At 38.2% G+C, this 16,582-nt stretch overlaps 1 protein-coding gene across 1 annotated transcript in view; it reads left to right on the top strand.

The window, feature by feature from the left end:
- Positions 1–16,582, top strand: part of THSD7B (thrombospondin type 1 domain containing 7B) — a 786,243-nt gene that overhangs the window by 171,579 nt on the left and 598,082 nt on the right. The window lies entirely within an intron of this gene.

The raw sequence follows: 16,582 nt of genomic DNA, 5'->3' as shown, positions 1-16,582 counted from the left end.
TTTTGAAAATTGTAAAGCACTGTAGAATTTAAAGAATCGTTCATTCCATAAAAAATTGATCTTTTGTTACTACAGTAATAAAAGACTAAACCATTTATTATAATGATAAAAATTCAAGTTCACTCTCAAATTTGGGATATAAATTATGTAAATATTTATTGTTCTTCATGTTTATGTTTTCTAAAATTGTTTTTGGTTTATTTACTTTGTTTCAATGATTAAGCAGGTTCTGTTACATCTGAATTATAGATATTTTATAGTAGTGATAATACCAATAAGTTAATCCAAGAATGTTTTCTTTGGCATTGATTTGATAAAAATATTAACTTGCGCAGCAATGATTAGAATTATAAACCTATAGAGGGAATGGACTAACACTTTTAAAAACAATAGTTTAGGCTTCAAAATTATTTGTAATTGTTTTACTTTACATGGTCGTATCTTGATGTAAATCATAGAAATATGTTAAAAGTAGTATCTGTTTACTTTTCTCCTGGAAGGTCTTAAATGAAATCACTGATATATTACCAGATTTCTTCCAAATTAAGATGCCTTTCAGTAGTACTGGAATTACCAAACAATGAAATACTCATTGCTAGAATTAATCATTAGCATCAGTTACTGTTTTCTTAGGATCCACAGCTGGCTCAAAGGACTACCTCTGCTATTTCAGAACAAAGCAATGTGATGATTGTTTTGTTTTTTTTTTTTTCCCATTCGACTTCACAAATGAGCATATTTTATCTTTGATGCTTCTTTCTGATTTATGCGATGTAACTTGGCAAGTGCATTGAAGAGTGATTTTCTGCCTTTCATTGACTGCCTCTGTGAAGCCCCAAAGATTAGGCAGATGATTTGGGTGATTATTGTTTGACTACGTATGTGTGATTCTGTACAAACATTGTTTCTTAATATCCTATATTGGATATCACACAGAATGTTTTCAGTCTATAGTTTACTTGTTTTTTTTTTTTACCATGTTCTATTTTTTATCAATAAATTAATAGACTTTATTTTTTAGAGTGATTTTAGATTTACAGAAAAATTGAACAGCAGATCTAGAGCGCCCATGTATCTCCTCATCACTCCCTCTCCACACATACACAATTTCATACACACATCTTGCATTAGTACAAGTTGTGTAATACATTTGATACAATGGATGAGCCGATACTGATACATTACTGTAGCCCATAGTTTACATTAGAGTTCATGTTTTGTGTTGTACATTCAGTGGGTTTGGACAAATGTATGATGGCATGTATCCACCTGTACTATATCATACACAATAGTTTCACTGCCCTAAGAATCTCCTGTGCTGCCTCTACTGATCCCACCTTTCCTCTCCCCAAACCCCTGGAAACCAATGATCATTTTACTGTCACTTCCAAGTTTCGGCAATTATAAATAAAGCTGCTGTAAACATTCAGGTGCACATTTTTATGTGAATGTAATTTTCAACTGATTTGCCTAAATACCAGTGGGCACTATTCCTGGATATTATGATAAATTTATGTTCAGTTTTGTAAGAAATTCCAAAGTCTCTTCAAAAGTGGCTTTATCATGAGAATTCCTTCTGCTTCACCCCCTGGCCAACATTTGGTGTTATCAGTGTTTTGCATTTTAGCTATTTTAATAGGTGTGCAGTAGTACCTTGTTCTAGTTTGCAGTTCCTTAATAACATATGATGTTTAGCATCTTTTCATAGGCTTATTTTCCATCTTTCTGTCTTCCTTGGTGAGGTGTCTATTCAGGTCTTTCGTCTATTTTTTTTTTTTTGATTTTTTTTTTTTTATTATTGAATTTAGAGTTCTTTATATATTTTGGATACCAGTCCTTAATCAGATATGTATTTCAAAAATATTTTCTTCTAGTCCTTGACCTGTCTTTTCATTCTCTTAACAGTGTCTTTCACAGAGAAGTAGTTTTTTAACTACTGGAGCTAATCAATGAATTTGGTAAGGTAGCAGGATACAAAATTAATGCACAGAAATCTCTTGCATTCCTATACACTAATGATGAAAAATCTGAAAGTGAAATTAAGAAAACACTCCCATTTACCATTGCAACAAAAAGAATAATATATCTAAGAATATACCTACCTAAGGAGACAAAAGACCTGTATGCAGAAAATTATAAGACACTGATGAAAGAAATTAAAGATGATACAAATAGATGGAGAGATATACCATGTTCTTGGATTGGAAAAATCAACATTGTGAAAATGACTCTACTACCCAAAGCAATCTACAGATTCAATGCAATCCCTATCAAACTACCACTGGCATTTTTCACAGAACTAGAACAAAAAATTTCGCAATTTGTATGGAAACACAAAAGACCCCGAATAGCCAAAACAATCTTGAGAACGAAAAAAGGAGCTGGGGGAATCAGGCTCCCTGACTTCAGACTATACTACAAAGCTACAGTAATCAAGACAGTATGGTACTGGCACAAAAACAGAAATATAGATCAATGGAACAGGATAGAAAGCCCAGAGATAAACCCACGCATGTTCCAGCACCATTTGTTAAAAAGACTGTCTTTTCTTCATCGAATCGCCTTTGCTTCTTTGTTGAAGATCAGTTGACTTTATTTGTGTGGATCTACTTCTGGGCCCTGTATCTTTATTCCATTCTTCTATTTATCTATTCTTTGCCAATAACACACTGTCTTAAATACTGAAGCTTTATAGTCTTGAAGTTGAATAGTGTCAGTCCTCTGAATTTCTTTGTATTTAATATTGTCTTGAGTGGTCTGGAACTTTTGTCTTTCTATATAAACTTTAGAATCAGTTTGTGGATATTCACAGAATAATTTGCCAGGATTTTGACTGGAAATGCTTATAATGTATAAACAATTTGGGAAGAACTAACATCTTGATTATATTGAGTCTTTCTATTCAGGTACATGGAATATTTCTCCATATATTTAAAACTTCTTTGATTTCTTTCATCAGAGTTTTGTACTTTTTCTCGTATAGGTCTTGTATATATTTTGTTAGACTGACACTTAAGGATTTTACATATTATTGGTGCTAATATAAATGTATTGTGTTTTTATTTTCAAATTCTAATTATTCATTGTTGTTATACAAGAAGGCAGTTGAGTTTTGTATATTAACCTTGTATCCTACAACCTTGTTATAATTTCTTATTTGTTCCAGGAGGGTTTTTTTTTTTTTTTTTCTTTTTGGTTATTATTGCTCTTGTTGATTCTTTGGAATTATCTATGTAGACAAGCATATAATTTGCAGAAAAGACAGTTTTATATCTTTCCAGTAAGTACACCTTTTATTTCCTTTTCTTGCCTTATTGCATTATCTAGGACTTCCAGTATGCTGTCCAGTAGGAGTAGTGAGAAGGAACATTCTTGCCTTACTCCTGATCTTAGCAGGACAGCATCTGGTTTCTCACCATTAAGTATGATGCTAACTGTAGGTTTCTGTAGATATTCTTTATCAAGTTGAAGAAGTCCTCCTCTATTCCCAGTTTGCTGAGAATTTTTATCAACATAGGTGTTGGTTTTTGTCAAGTGCTTTTTCTGCATATATAGGTATGATTATATTATTTTTTTTACATAGTCTAATAGGATAGATTACATTAATTGATTGTCAAATATTGAACCCTCTTTGCATACCTGGAATAAATTATACTTGGCTATATGATATGTATAGCCAAGTATACTGTTGGGTATTATTTGCTAATATTTTTTTATACATTGTTGGATATTATTTGCTAATAGTTTCTTGAGAATTTTTGCATACATGTTCCTGAGAGATATTGGACTTAGTCTTCTTTTTTCATAAGGTCTTTGTCTAGGTTTAGTGTTAGGATAATGCTGGCCTCATATACTGAGTTGGGAAATATGTCCTCTGCTTTGATTTTTAGAAATAGACAGTCAAGAATTGATATTATTTTTTCCTTGAATTTTTGGTAGAATTCAACCCATCTGGGCCTGATGTTTTCTGCTTTGGTAGGTTATTAATTATTTTATTATTTTTTTTAAACATCTTTATTGAAGTATAATTGCCTTACAATAGTGTGTTAGCTTCTGCTTTATAACAAAGTGAATCAGTTATACATATACAATATGTTCCCATTTCTCTTCCCTCTTGCATCTCCCTCCCTCCGACCCTCCCCATCCTACCCCTCTAGGTGGTCACAAAGCACCGAGCTGATCTCCCTGTGCTATGCGGCTGCTTCCCACTAGTTATCTATTTTACATTTGGTAGTGTATATATGTCCATGACACTCTCTTACCCTGTCACATCTCACCCCACCCCCTCCCCATATCCTCAAGTCCATTCTCTAGTAGGTCTGTGTCTTTATTCCCGTCTTGCCACTAGGTTCTTCATGGCCTTTTTTTTTTTTTTTTTTTTTCCTTAGATTCCGTATATATGTGTTAGCATACTGTATTTGTTTTTCTCTTTCTGACTTACTTCACTCTGTATGACAGACTCTAACTCCATCCACCTCATTACAAATACCTCCATTTCATTTCTTTTTACGGCTGAGTAATATTCCATTGTATATATGTGCCACATTTTCTTTATCCATTCATCTGTCGATGGACATTTAGGTTGCTTCCATGTCCTGGCTATTGTAAATAGAGCTGCTATGAACATTTTGGTACATGACTCTTTTTGAACTATGGTTTTCTCAGGGTATATGCCCAGTAGCGGGATTGCTGGGTCGTATGGTAGTTCTATTTGTAGTTTTTTCAGGAACCTCCATACTGTTCTCCATAGTGGCTGTATCAATTTACATTCCCACCAACAGTGCAAGAGTGTTCCCTTTCCTCCACACCCTCTCCAGCATTTATTGTTTCTAGATTTTTTGATGATGGCCATTCTGACCGGTGTGAGATGATATCTCCTTGTAGTTTTGATTTGCATTTCTCTAATGATTAATGATGTTGAGCATTCTTTCATGTGTCTGTAGGCCATCTGTATATCTTCTTTGGAGAAATGTCTATTTAGGTCTTCTGCCCATTTTTGGATTGGGTTGTTGGTTTTTTTGTTATTGAGCTGCATGAGCTGCTTGTAAATCTTGGAGATTAATCCTTTGTCAGTTGCTTCATTTGCAAATATTTTCTCCCATTCTGATGGTTGTCTTTTGGTCTTGTTTATGGTTTCCTTTGCTGTGCAAAAGCTTTTAAGTTTCATTAGGTCCCATTTGTTTATTTGTGTTCTTATTTCCATTTCTCTGGGAGCTGGGTCAAAAAGAATCTTGCTGTGATGTATGTCATAGAGTGTTCTGCCTATGTTTTCCTCTAAGAGTTTGATAGTGTCTGCCCTTACACTTAGGTCTTTAATCCATTTTGAGTTTATTTTTGTGCATGGTGTCAGGGAGTGTTCTAATTTCATACTTTTACATGTACCTGTCCAATTTTCCCAGCACCACTTATTGAAGAGGCTGTCTTTTCTCCACTGTATATTCTTGCCTCCTTTATCAAAGATAAGGTGACCATATGTGTGTGGGTTTATCTCTGGGCTTTCTATCCTGTTCCATTGATCTATATTTCTGTTTTTGTGCCAGTACCAAACTGTCTTGATTACTGAAGCTTTGTAATATAGTCTGAAGTCAGGAAGCCTGATTCCCCCAGCTCCATTTTTCGTTCTCAAGATTGCTTTGGCTATTCGGGGTCTTTTGTGTTTCCATACAAATTGTGAAATTTTTTGTTCTAGTTCTGTGAAAAATGCCAGTGGTAGTTTGATAGGGATTGCATTGAATCTGTAGATTGCTTTGGGTAGTAGAGTCATTTTCACAATGTTGATTCTTCCAATCCAGGAACATGGTATATCTCTCCATCTATTTGTATCATCTTTAATTTCTTTCATCAGTGTCTTATAATTTTCTGCATACAGGTCTTTTGTCTCCTTAGGTAGGTTTATTCCTAGATATTTTATTCTTTTTGTTGCAATGGTAAATGGGAGTGTTTTCTTAATTTCACTTTCAGATTTTTCGTCATTAGTGTATAGAAATGCAAGAGATTTCTGTGCATTAATTTTGTATCCTGCTACTTTACCAAATTCATTGATTAGCTCTAGGAGATTTCTGGTAGCATCTTTAGGATTCTCTATGTATAGTATCATGTCATCTGCAAATAGTGACAGCTTTACTTCTTCTTTTCCGATTTGGATTCCTCTTATTTCTCTGTCTTCTCTGATTGCTGTGGCTAACACTTCCAAAACTATGTTGAATAATAGTGGTGAGAGTGGGCAACCTTGTCTTGTTCCTGATCTTAGTGGAAATGGTTTCAGTTTTTCACCATTGAGGACAATGTTGGCTGTGGGTTTGTCATATATGGCCTTTATTATGTTGAGGAAAGTTCCCTCTATGCCTACTTTCTGCAGGGCTTTTATCATAAATGGGTGTTGAATTTTGTCGAAAGCTTTCTCTGCATCTATTGAGATGATCATATGGTTTTTCTCCTTCAATTTGTTAATATGGTGTATCACATTGATTGATTTGCGTATATTGAAGAATCCTTGCATTCCTGGGATAAACCCCACTTGATCATGGTGTATGATCCTTTTAATGTGCTGTTGGATTCTGTTTGCTAGTATTTTCTTGAGGATTTTTGCATCTATGTTCATCAGTGATATTGGCCTGTAGTTTTCTTTCTTTGTGACATCTTTGTCTGCTTTTGGTATCAGGGTGATGGTGGCCTCGTAGAATGAGTTGGGGAGTGTTCCTCCCTCTGCAATATTTTGGAAGAGTTTGAGAAGGATAGGTGTTAGCTCTTCTCTAAATGTTTGATAGAATTCACCTGTGAAGCCATCTGGTCCTGGGCTTTTGTTTGTTGGAAGGTTTTTAATCACAGTTTCAATTTCAGTGCTTGTGATTGGTCTGTTCATATTTTCTATTTCTTCCTGGTTCAGTCTCGGCAGTTTGTGCATTTCTAAGAATCTGTCCATTTCTTCCAGGTTGTCCATTTTCTTGGCATAGAGTTGCTTGTAGTAATCTCTCATGATCTTTTGTATTTCTGCAGTGTCAGTGGTTACTTCTCCTTTTTCATTTCTAATTCTATTGATCTGAGTCTTCTCCCTTTTTCTCTTGATGAGTCTGGCTAATGGTTTATCAATTTTGTTTATCTTCTCAAAGAACCAGCTTTTAGTTTCATTGATTTTTGCTATTGTTTCCTTCATTTCTTTTTCATTTATTTCTGACCTGATCTTTATAATTTCTTTCCTTCTGCTGGCTTTGGGGTTTTTTTGTTCTTCCTTCTCTAATTGCTTCAGGTGCAAGGTTAGGTTGTTTATTCGAGATGTTTCCTGTTTCTTGAGGTAGGCTTGTATTGCTATAAACTTCCCTCTTAGCACTGCTTTTGCTGCGTCCCATAGGTTTTGGGTCGTCGTATCTCCATTGTCATTTGTTTCTAGGTATTTTTTGATTTCCCCTTTGATTTCTTCAGTAATCACTTCGTTATTAAGTAGTGTATTGTGTAGCCTCCATGTGTTTGTATTTTTTACAGATCTTTTCCTGTAATTGATATCTAGTCTCATAGCGTTGTGGTCGGAAAAGATCTTTGATACGATTTCAATTTTCTTAAATTTACCAAGGCTTGATTTATGACCCAAGATATGATCTATCCTGGAGAATGTTCCATGAGCACTTGAGAAAAATGTGTATTCTGTTTTTTTGGGGTAGAATGTCCTATAAATATCAATTAAGTCCATCTTGTTTAATGTATCATTTAAAGCTTGTGTTTCCTTATTTATTTTCATTTTGGATGATCTGTCCATTGGTGACAGTGGGGTGTTAAAGTCCCCTACTATGATTGTGTTGCTGTCGATTTCCCCTTTTATGGCTGTTAGTATTTGCCTTATGTATTGAGGTGCTCCTATGTTGGGTGCATAAATATTTACAATTGTTATAGCTTCCTCTTGGATCGATCCCTTGATCATTATATAGTGTCCTTCTTTGTCTCTTGTAATAGTCTTTATTTTAAAGTCTATTTTGTCTGATATGAGAATTGCTACTCCAGCTTTCTTTTGATTTCCATTTGCATGGAATATCTTTTTCCATCCCCTCACTTTCAGTCTGTATGTGTCTCTAGGTCTGAAGTGGGTCTCTTGTAGACAGCATATATATGGGTCTTGTTTTTGTATCCATTCAGCCAGCCTGTGTCTTTTGGTGGGAGCATTTAATCCATTTACATTCAAGGTAATTATCGATATGTATGTTCCTATTCCCATTTTCTTAAATGTTTTGGGTTTGTTATTGTAGGTGTTTTCCTTCTCTTGTGTTTCTTGCCTAGAGAAGTTCCTTTAGCATTTGTTGTAAAGCTGGTTTGGTGGTGCTGAACTCTCTCAGCTTTTGCTTGTCTGTAAAGGTTTTAATTTCTCCATCGAATCTGAATGAGATCCTTGCTGGGTAGAGTAATCTTGGTTGTAGGTTTTTCTCCTTCATCACTTTAAGTATATCCTGCCACTCCCTTCTGGCTTGCAGAGTTTCTGCGGAAAGATCAGCTGTTAACCTTATGGGGATTCCCTTGTGTGTTATTTGTTTTTTTTCCCTTGCTGCCTTTAATATGTTTTCCTTATATTTAATTTTTGACAGTTTGATTAATATGTGTCTTGGCGTGTTTCTCCTTGGGTTTATCCTGTATGGGACTCTCTGTGCTTCCAGGACTTGATTAACTATTTCCTTTCCCATATTAGGGAAGTTTTCAACTATAATCTCTTCAAATATTTTCTCAGTCCCTTTCTTTTTCTCTTCTTCTTCTGGGACCCCTATAATTCGAATGTTGGTGCGTTTAATGTTGTCCCAGAGGTCTCTGAGACTGTCCTCAGTTCTTTTCATTCTTTTTTCTTTATCCTGCTCTGCAGTAGTTATTTCCACCATTTTATCTTCCAGGTCACTTATCCTTTCTTCTGCCTCAGTTATTCTGCTATTGATCCCATCTAGAGTATTTTTTATTTCATTTATTGTGTTTTTCATCATTGCTTGGTTCCTCTTTAGTTCTTCTACATCCTTGTTAAATGTTTCTTGCATTTTGTCTATTCTATTTCCAAGATTTTGGATCATCCTTACTATCATTATTCTGAATTCTTTTTCAGGTAGACTACCTATTTCCTCTTCATTTGTTAAATCTGGAGTGTTTTGACCCTGCTCCTTCATCTGCTGTGTGTTTTTCTGTCGTCTCATTTTGCTTATCTTACTGTGTTTGGGGTCTCCTTTTCACAGGCTGCAGGTTTGTAGTTCCCGTTGTTTTTGGTATCTGTCCCCAGTGGCTAAGGTTGGTTCAGTGGGTTGTGTAGGCTTCCTGGTGTAGGGAACTAGTGCCTGAGCTCTGGTGGATGAGGCTGGATCTTGTCTTTCTGGTGGGCACATCCACGTCTGGTGGTGTATTTTGGGGTGTCTGTGGCCTTATTATGATTTTAGGCAGCCTCTCTGCTAATGGATGGGGCTGTGTTCCTGTCTTGCTAGTTGTTTGGCATAGGGTGTTCAGCACTGTAGCTTGCTGGTCATTGAGTGATGCTGGGTCTTGATGTTGAGATGGAGATCTCTGAGAGATTTTTACCGTTTGGTATTACGTGGAGCTGGGAGGTCTCTTGTGGACCAGTGTCCTGAAGTTGGCTCTCCCACCTCAGAGGCACGGCCCTGATGCCTGGCTGGAGCACCAAGAGCCTTGCGTCCACACGGCTCAGAGTAAAAGGGAGAAAAAATAGAAAGAAAGAAAGAAAGAAAGAAAGAGGCTATAATATAGTGAAGTAAAATAAAGCTATTGTAAAGCAAAGCTATACAGACAAAGTCTCACCCAGAGGCATATACATATACACTCACAAAAAAAAAGGAACAGGGGAAAAATTAATATATCCTGCTCCCAAAGTCCACCTCCTGAATTTGGGATGATTCGTTGTCTATTCAGGTATTCAACAGATGCAGGCACATCAAGTTGTTTGTGGAGTTTTAATCCGCTGCTTCTGAGGCTGCTGGGAGAGATTTCCCCTTCTCTTCCCTGTTCACACAGCTCCTGGGGTTCAGCTTTGGATTTGGACCCGCCTCTGCGTGTAGGTCGCCTGAGGGCGTCTATTCCCCGCCCAGACAGAACGGGGTTAAAGGAGCAGCTGCTTCGGGGGCGCTGGCTCACTCAGGCCGCGGGGAGGGAGGGGTACGGAGGAGGCGGGGCGAGCCTGCGGCAGCAGAGGCCGGCGTGACGTTCGTTGCACCAGCCTGAGGCACGCAGTGCGTTCTCCCGGGGAATTTGTCCGGGGATCACGGGACCCTGGCAGTGGCGGGCTGCACCGGCTCCCGGGAGGGGCGGTGTGGAGAGTGACCTGTGCTCACACACAGGCTTTTTGGAGGCGGCAGCAGCAGCCCCAGCGTCTCACGCCCGTCTCTGGGGTCCGCGCTGATCGCCGCGGCTCGCGCCCTTCTCTGGAGTTCGTTTAGGCGGCGCTCTGAATCCCCTCTCCTTGCGCGCAGCGAAACAAAGAGGCAAGAAAAAGTCTCTTGCCTCTTCGGCAGCTGCAGACCTTTTCCCGGTCTCCCTCCCAGCCAGCTGTGGTGCGCCAACCCCTTCAGGCTGTGTTCACGCCGCCAGCCCCAGTCCTCTCCCTGCGATCCAACCGAAGCCGAGCCTCAGCTCCCAGCCCCGCCTGCCCCGGCGGGGGAGCAGACAAGCCTCTCGGGCTGGTGAGCGCTGCTCGGCGCCGAGCCTCTGTGCGGGAGTCTCTCCGCTTTTTCCTCTGCGCCCCTGTTGCTGTGGGATCTGCGCTGTTAGCTGCGGCTTGCGCCCGTCTCTGAAGTTCGTTTAGGCGGCGCTCTGAATCCCCTCTCCTCGCGCACCAGGAAACAAAGAGGCAAGAAAAAGTCTCTTGCCTCTTCGGCAGCTGCAGACTTTTTCTCGGACTCCCTCCCGACTAGCCGTGGTGCGCTAACCCCTTCAGGCTGTGTTCACGCCGCCAATCCCTGTCCTCTCCCTGCGATCCGACCGAAGCCCGAGCCTCAGCTCCCAGCCCCGCGCGCCCCGGCGGGGGAGCAGACAAGCCTCTCGGGCTGGTGAGTGCTGGTCGGCACCGCTCCTCCGTGCGGGAGCCTCTCCGCTTTGCCCTCCGCACCCCTGTGGCTGCGCTCTCCTCCGTGGCTCCGAAGCTTCCCCCCTCTGCCACCCACAGTTTCTGCCCGCAAAGGGGCTTCCTAGTGCGTGGAAATCTTTCCTCCTTCACAGCTCCCTCCCACTGGTGCAGGTGCCGTCCCTATTCTTTTGTCTCTGTTATTTCTTTTTTCTTTTGCCCTACCCAAGTACGGGGGGAGTTTCTTGCCTTTTTGGAGGTCGGACGTTTTCTGCCAGCGTTCAGTGGGTGTTCTGTAGGAGCAGTTCCACGTGTAGATGTATTTCTACTGTATCTGTGGGAAGGAAGGTGTTCTCCGCGTCTTACTCTTCCGCCATCTTCTCTCCTCCTATGGTTATTAATTATTGATTAAATTTCTTTAATAGATAATAGATCTATTCAGATTATAGATTTCTTCTTGGGTGAGTTTTAGGAGATTGTGTCTTTTAAGGACTTGGTCCATTCATCTAAGTTAACAAATTTGTGGGTATAGGCTTGTTCATAATACTATTTTATTATCCTTGGGGTCCATGGGGATCATTAGTGGTAGTGATGACCTCTCTTTCATTACTGATATTAGTGCTTTGTGTGTTCTCCCTCTCTCCCTGTCCCTCTCCCTCTCTCTCTCTCTCTCTCTCCCTCCCTCCCTCTCTCTCTATATATCTATATCTATACCTATATCTATATCTATATATATCTTTTTCTCTCTCCCACTCTCTCTCTCTCTCCTCCCTCTCCCACCTCCCTCCTTTTCCTTAGTTAACCTGTCTAGAGGCCTATCGACTTTACTGAACTTTTCAAAGAACCAGCTTTTGGTTTCAGTTATTTTCTCTATTGATTTTCTGTTTCTAATTTTATTGCTTTCAAGTCTAATTTTCATTGGGCTTACTTTGGATTTAATTCGATCTTCTTCTAGTATTCTATGGTGGAAGTTTAGGTTACTGATTTTAGATAATTCTTCTTTTCGAATATGTGAATTCAGTGCTGTATATTTCCCTCTAAGCACTGCTTTTACTGCATCCCACAAATTTTAATAAGTTCCATTTTCATTCTGATTTAATTCAAAGTGTTTAATTTCTTTTGAGTTTTCTTCTTTGCCTATGTATTGTTTAGAAATGTTCTATTTAATCCTCTAGTATTTGGGGGTTCCCCAGCCATCTTTCTGTTTTTGATTTGTAGTTTAATTCCATTGTGTCTTGAGAGCATATTTTGTATAATTTCTATTCTTTTAGGTTTGTTAAGGTGTGTTTTACAGCCCAGAAATGTGGTCTGTCTTGGTGAATGTTCTGTATAATCTTGAGAAGAATGTGTATTCTGCTATTGTTGGATGAAGTATTCTATAAATGTCAATGATATTCAGTTGATTGGTGCTGCTGTTCAGTTCAACTATGTTCTTACTGACTTTCTGCCTACTGTATCTGTCCATTACTGATAGAGGGGTGTTGAAGTCTCCAACTCTAATAGCAGATTCATCTATTCTTTTTTTGCAGTTCTATCAGTTTTTGCCTCACATATTTTGATGCTGTATTGATAGGTGCTTGCATATCAAGGATTGCTATGTCTTCCTGGAAAATTAACCCCTTTATGGTTATGTAATGCCTCTCTTTATTCCTGATAATTTTCCTTGCTCTTACATCTGCTTTGTCTGGAATTAATATAACTATTCCAGGGTACTTTGATTACTGATAATATGATATATTTTTCTCTATGCCTTTACATTTAATCTGTCTGCATCTTTATACTTAAAGTAAGTTTCTTATACATAGCAGTTGGATTGTGTTTATTTATCCACCCTGACAGTCTGACAGTCTCAGTCCTTTAATTGCTATATTTATATCATTGACATTTAAAATGATTATTGCTATACTTGGATTAATATCTACCATATTTATTATTTTTTTGTTCACTGCCCTTGTTCTTTGTTCCACTTTTTTATTTCCTCTGTTTTTCCGTTTCTCTAATTTTAATTGACCATTTCATATTATGCCATTTGTCTCCTCTTTTAGCATATCAGTTATTTTTTTTTTTACCTTTCTCAGTAGTTGCCCTAGAGTCTGCAATGTAAATTTACAACTAATCCAAGTGACTTTCAGATAACACTATACCACGTCACACATAGTGCAAGTACCTTATAAATAGAGTATTCCCCATCCCTTTTTCCCATCCCTTAAGACACTGTTGTCATTAATTTCACTTACCCATAACCTATAACCACCAAATACATTGTTATTATAATTTTGAACAAATTATCTATTAATTATGAATAAGAAAAATAAAATATTTTATTTTACCTTCATGTATTCCTTTTCAAACAGTCCTTCTTTATGTAGATCCAAGTTTCTGAGTGTCAACACAAATAATCAGTAAACAATCTATAATAAGAAACAGAAGAGAGTTTTTTATTCAAGCCAAGCTGAGGACTATAGCCCGGGAGACACATATTCAAGAAGTACTTGAAATGTGCTCCACCAGACTACAAAATGGAGGTAAAACCACAAAGTTACATAGTTGTTTGTCAAGAATTAGGATTGGAGCTGTCAAGAACTAAGGGTGCTTGATAAGCAAGGGTTATTTGGGGTCCAAAAATGGTTGCATATTTTACAAGGGGAGACCTTGAGACCATAAGGTTGCAACTGGCAGCTGCTAGCAGACGTTGTTTTGAAAATGGTTGGTGGTGTCCTTGAGTTTGATACACTTCAGAAAATTCAAGTTCTCAGTGATGCAGGAACATGTCTGAAACCATATCCGTAGTAGCCACCTGGTTCCATTTTGGATGCCTGAACCATAGTTACTCCATTTTTCTTTTTAAATGATCTTAAATATGCCATCATGAGCTATATTATTTTCTTTTCTCTGAAGAACTTCTTTTAACATTTCTTGCAAGGCAGGTCTCTTGGTGACAAATTCCCTCAGTTTTTGTTTCAGAAAGTCTTTGTTTCTCAACTTTTGAAAGATAATTCCACTAGATAGCAAATTTAGGTAGGTGGTATTTTTTTCTTTCAACACTCCACTCATTTTGCTGGAATGGTTTCTGAAAAAAAAAATCTGATGATAGCACAACATTGCAAAGCAATTATACTCCAATAAAGATGTTAAAAAAAAATCTGATGTAATTTTATCCTTGTTTCTCTCTAGGTAAGATGTTTCTCCACCTTCCATCCTCACCTCCAGCTTCTTTCAAGATTTTTCTTTGTGTTTAATTTCCTGCAGTTTGAATATAGTATACCCAGTGTTGATTTTTTTTTTTTTTTTAATGTCTTTATCCTATGCCTGGTGTTCCCTGAGTATCCTGGATGTGTGATTTGGTTGTTTGTCATTCATTTTGGAAAAGTTTCACTCATGATTACTGCAAGCAGTTCTTCTGTTCCTTTCTCTCTCTTTTTTTTTTTTTCCGTCTGGTATTCCCATTACATGCCTGTGAAACCATTTGTAATTGTCCTTTAGTTCTTGGATATTCTGCTATATCTTTTTCATTCTTCTTTTTTCCTTATATTTTAGTTTTAGAGGTTTCTTTTGATGTTTTTTCAAGCTCAGTGATTCTTTCTTTGGCTCTGTCCAGTCTATTGAGGGACATTCTTCATTTTTGTTTCAGTGTTTTTGATTTCTATCATTTCCTTTTGATTCTCTCATAGAATTTCACTCTCTACGCTCGTAATATCCATCTTTGGTTGCATATTGTCTATTTTTTACATTAGAGAGCCTTCAGCATATTAATCATAGTTGTCTTAAATTCCCAGCGTGATAACGCCAAAATTTGTGCTATATCTGAGTCTGAATTGGATGCTTCCCACGTCTTCTCAAACTCCGTATTTTGTCTTTTAGCATGCCTTGTAATCTTTTGTTGAAAGCTGGATATGATGTATTGGGTATAAGGAATGGAGATAAATAGGCTTTTAGTGTGAGGTTTTGGTATCTAGCTAGGAGTTAGGCTATGTTTGCTACTGCTATAGGTGTTAAAGGCTAAAATTTTCCTCTGATGTCCTTGTTTTTATTTTCCTTTTCCTTCCTTTTTTGGGGGGGATTACTTAGAGAATTCTTCCTAAATAAAGTCTGGGACATACAGTTATTTCTGTTTTAATCTCCTTTTATTGTGCAAGAGACTTACTGATGATATGTCAAATTTTGAGGAGAGGGGAAGTGTTTTGTAGTCCTGTGACTAGGTCTCAATTTTTTATTGAAACTGTGCCCCTGCGATAAGGTCTCCACAAATACTTCTCAGTTCGTCCTCCCCACTTAGGTAAAACAGGAAGGCTAGAGGGGGCTGGAGTTGAGTATTTTCCTCCCCCCGAGGTCCATTGGGCTCTGGTAAAATCCCAGTTGATTAGGCTTTGTTAAAATAGTTTCCTTTGAGGGCAGACCTTTTTAAGAATTCTCTGGGTGTATTTCAAAATGGCTAGGTTTTCCTTCCCCTGCTGGAAGCATGAAGAGATGTTTGTCTTCACTGTGATAACCTGGTAGGACTTCTGGAGGTGAAACTCGTGAAAATGTGGAATCTTTAACAGGACTGCCCCCCGTCCCCCAGAGTTTTTAACTAAAAAGCTTGTCCATACTGAACCACCAGTAATTTGTCAATTTCAGTTCAAGTTTTCCTACCCTGCCACTGGCTCCAGGGGCAGTTTCTGCTCCTGGGCTGCTCCTCCGATAGTAATTTGTGATACTCTTTATCTACCTTTGTCTCTCCAATTTCTGGAGCAGTTATCTGCCCTATGACTGCAATTCTCTGATGGATCTAAGAAACGTTGTTGATTTTCAGTTTGTCCAGTCTTGTTGTGAGGACTGAAGTGATACCTTCCAAGCTGCTTACATGCTGAAATGGGAGCCAGAAGTCACCCTGTTCTCTTTTGAGTACTAGGCAGCATGTCGAGCTAAAGCAACTTTTTAAAACCATTATCCCATGAAATCGATACTACTCATTCCATTCAGCCATGAAAGAATTATAAAATGACTCACCAACTAGGGAAATACGGTGTTACTAGAGTTACTAGGAAAATGTGGTGTTCAGTGGGGACATTTCTGTCCCTCTACCTTCCACTGCAATAAACAGAAACATTATCCTTGACAACTGTGTGGTTGAGTTGTTGACAATATTGTCTTATTTCTATCAAACCTGATGAACTATGTGAACATAGTCCACAGGATTTTTCTAAAAAGGCTCAAATCCAACTCTAAAAAGTATACATTTTTCTTTCTGTGGGTCTTATTCATTCAAGAAAACATTGTCATTTTTGTGTAACTGTTGACTTCTAGGATGAACTTTGTTTCCCTTAATAGGTAAAAATTATCCTCAAGTACAGATTCCTTTTACTCTGTACTTGTATGCACCTTTAGATTGCTTTCCTTTTGGTGGACTCTGTGATACTGTAGGGACAAATGTCATTTTGCTTCCTCTGTTTTGATTATGGCAATGGCTGGTTGTCCTAGCATTTAGAATAGGAGGACCTCGTCTTTACTTCCATAATGCAAGCTCCTGCTTGTGCCTTGCTGGAAAGTCACTTTCTTCATCTAGGACACCACAGA

The sequence above is a fragment of the Eschrichtius robustus genome, chromosome 5 (genome assembly GCF_028021215.1).
Source record: "Eschrichtius robustus isolate mEscRob2 chromosome 5, mEscRob2.pri, whole genome shotgun sequence".
Classification (NCBI taxonomy): Eukaryota; Metazoa; Chordata; class Mammalia; order Artiodactyla; family Eschrichtiidae; genus Eschrichtius; species Eschrichtius robustus.
This window is presented reverse-complemented; position numbering and strand designations above follow the sequence as displayed.